Source organism: Adiantum capillus-veneris, chromosome 27, assembly GCF_014529385.1.
Source record: "Adiantum capillus-veneris isolate H3 chromosome 27, ASM1452938v2, whole genome shotgun sequence".
Lineage (NCBI taxonomy): Eukaryota > Viridiplantae > Streptophyta > Polypodiopsida > Polypodiales > Pteridaceae > Adiantum > Adiantum capillus-veneris.
Window position 1 is genome coordinate 18,557,620 of NC_140957.1, and position 3,691 is coordinate 18,561,310.

Genomic DNA, 3,691 nt, shown 5'->3' on the forward strand with positions numbered 1-3,691 from the left:
TCAAAACTAATAATTTGGAGTTCTACCAAAGCTAGGTAATGACTGGCTGATACAATCTAGAAGCTTGTAGCCCTAGCTCATTAATTACAGAGTTATCTAAGAAAATATGAGTTACAATATTCCCAATTTATCAAAATAATAAATATTTTACAAAGAGAACTCTGAAAAATGGTGTCCGTGTTACCTTGCTGTTGAAATTCCCCCCCTCCTCGGCTGTGTCGTGCCTTCTGGTATCTGATGTTTCTTTCTTTGTCGGGTACTTGCAGAAATTGCATGGTTAATTTGTTCTTCAGCTCCACCACTGAGTAGCGTACAAACCTAGATGTAAGGTTGTTGATCATCGGTGCAAATATCTTTATTCACCAGGTGAAGAATCCAATGTAGAAAGCTTCCTCAAAGGCCAACATATTATTTGATGGCAAGAACATACATCTGGCATGGAGCCGTAAATGACTTCTTCCGAAGGTTGCCCACTCAGATCGTAGCATAAGCCTTTGTTAGCTTCTAAAAATGATATCCATGGGGCTCCTGTTTTCTTAGACTCATTAAAAACTTGGATGTATGTGAGCAACATTCTACGGATCTTATATAACATGGCGTGGGGAGATCGGGTAGACTGCACGTTAGAGATTTCACCATGTATTCCTCTGTCGCTTGTCCTCTCTCTGGAGCTGGCAGTTTGGGGTAGTTAAGCCAAGTTGGCCTTCTTTTTGTCAGTGCTTCATGCTCTAGCCATGTCCTTACTCTGGGTACAGGACAGAAAGTTGGATTTCTTTGAAAGGGTTGCAGATGCTCTTGTGAATAGAATCAGGTATCTTGGATTCTTGTTCAACCAGCTTAACCTCCACTTTGGGTGGTCTTTATCTACGCCATCTTCTTCCATATCTTTGTACAATCTCTCTTTCACCTGTAGTAATTCCACTTTAATGAGAGGGTATGGTAGGGATTGTTGATGCCATTGCACATTGATTTGATTGGGAGTGAGTTGAGTGACATTGACAGAGTGTAAAACTCTCAACTCCCAATACATTGTGGCTTTCCACTGCTCATTCACCTTTGGGTGATCTTCTCTTTAAGTGTGTCTTCTTCAACTTTTGACAGCTAGACCATTGGCATTGTGTCTGCATCTATGATGTGAATCTGGAAATCCTCTTCACCACTCGGCTCTGCTGTGGACTGTGTTTCAAACTCAGCAAATGAGACCAAGGGTATGTCTATCTGTGGCGGCTCTAAAGTGCGTGCCTCGTCCTACGTGTCTGGTTTTCCATCTCTAAGGATTTTGTTAACTCGCTTGAGCTCTACTATTTCCTTTAGGAGATCCTCTTCTCTCTGAACCCGCATCTGTGCCAGGTCGCTGCGCTGTTACTGCTCCAGCTCTAATTCCAACTCCAAATCTTTGTTCTTCTTTTCGAGTGCCTTGTATACTTTGCCAGTCCCTTTGATCGAGGCCACGGATGGATTTTCTCTTATTTTCCGTAAGAAGATTGCGTGATCATTGATCCGCTATTCAGAGTACTACAGAGAAGCATTGGCAGCATCTAATTGCACCTGAATTTTTTGAGCTGACAGAGATGTCGTAAGAAATTCATTTGTGACTTCTGTCAACTGCTCGTCTTTTGCTTTGTAAGCATCAAATAATTTGGTGAGCAAATCATCTAATTCCTCCATTTCTTTTTGCTGCCTATCCCTAGCTAGCTGGTGCTGTTCAGCTTCTGCCTTCATCTCCTGCACCTGCCTTTCAAGATCAGTGATGACAGTCATCCTATCTTCTAACTCTCCTTGGAGAGCGTCGATCACCATCTCAAGCTCTTTGGCCTTTGTGCTGCGACTTAGTGCTGCTGAACGGAGTCTCTCCATCATTTCTTGCATCTGCCACGTGCATATTTATTTACTTAAACTATTACCTCGTCGTTGGACTGTCAATCATCCTGTCTTGCCAGTTGAGATATGCCTGTAGCCTCATGTGTGTCTTTTTACTGCGTCGTAGCTGCTGGTTGTTCTTTTGTGGAGATAGATGGTTGGTCGTTTGCTTCATCATCGTGAGGCCTTGTTGCCTTGGCAGGTTTTGGCTGAGGGGAAGTAGAAGGTGTTTCATCTTTCTCTTGATGTGCTGCAGTGGAGAGTGCTAGCTCAATTTCTGTTGTCTCTTCTGGTGCCCGCCTTTCTTCCTTCTCTATCTAGTTGCCTTGTTATCGACTTGAGAGCTTAAGTGAATGTGGTGGTCACGGCGTGATTTGGCATAGTGTACCTTGGTGGTCTTTTTGCCAAGAAATGGAAGTGTTGGTGGTACAAGCGGGCTGGCTCTTCCACTTGTTTTTGAATTAAATCGATGAAGGTAGCCACTGCTGTCTCGTTTGTTAATGTTCCGACTGTTTTCTTGTCTCTTTCTCCCATGGTAATTCCTTCTATGGGCAGGCTGAGTGCCTGTGTCACTATCTCTTTAGTGATGACCACTTCGACGTTGTTTCCTTGGGTGTCAGATATCTGTACGGTTCCATGTTCTTTAATTGTGGATAGAAGCTCGTAAGCCTTCTGAAAATCCACTCCGCAAGGCTCTTGTTCGTAGAAATCTCTGAGTCCCAGCGTGTGGTTAGCTTCTTTGGTTTCTAGCTTGGCAGCTACATCATAGACTTCCTTGGGCAGGAGTTGCAACTCCACCTGATTCCCCTCTTCACTGTTGAATCTACCAATGAGTACTGTAGTGTGGTGCTCTTCTAGCTATTCTCTGGAGAGGTATAATGCCTTGGCTACTTTGACTGACTCGGGGTCTAGTTGAAAAGGGGGCAGTTCCTGTAGTTTCTCCTTTTGGTTGAGCTTCTTCTTGGCCCTCTCCATTGCTTGCATGGCTCCTGTTCAATGAATAGAGTGCAGATTTATCGTAATTTTCTCTGAAATATCCTTTAGGCTGAAATGTTGACAATTTTGGTCCAATTTGCTTGAAATCAATTTTTGTACAAGCAAAGATGCATAAAAACATCCAAGGAACAAAATTGTGAAGTCAAAATAAATATTTGCAACCAAAGTAAATAATCGCAATTATTTACAGCTGAGTAAAGTTTTCAACATTTTGCAAACTTGGCTTCATAGGCTTGAAGTATATACCAAATACATGCTCTTAGTGAAATATGGGCTCATTTGGATGCATAGGGTGAAAAAGGTACCAGATTTTGGCTTTAGGTCTCTGAAACAGTAGATATAAAGGAAATTTGAGATTTTGGGCTCCAAATTGGTTCAAATTTGTCTTGTGGGCTCAACACATTATGTACTTTGGATGTATGATGGCAAACTATCAAAACTCCCCAATTTTGAAAATAACCGCGATTATTAACTTTTCTTCCAAAATTGATATTTTTTGGTACAAATTGGTTCTAAGCATTATATAGACCCTGTACATGAGATATAAGGTGATTTGGATCAAGAAATGTGGTCCATAACCCAAAATTTGGTTGCAAAGACTCTCTTTGCATTTTTTTGACAATTTTTCCAAGTAATGGGTGGTCATTTTGGCTCATACTTGATCTTTGGCATGTAATAGGTGTGCACATGATAGGTGAGGTGAGGTGATAATTTCCAAGCAAAACTGATGCAAAAGTAAATAATCGCAATTATTTACTACAATGACAATTTCTTTGCAAAACTCACAAATTTTCACCTAGACATATTCCATACACCTTATACAAGTCCTATATTG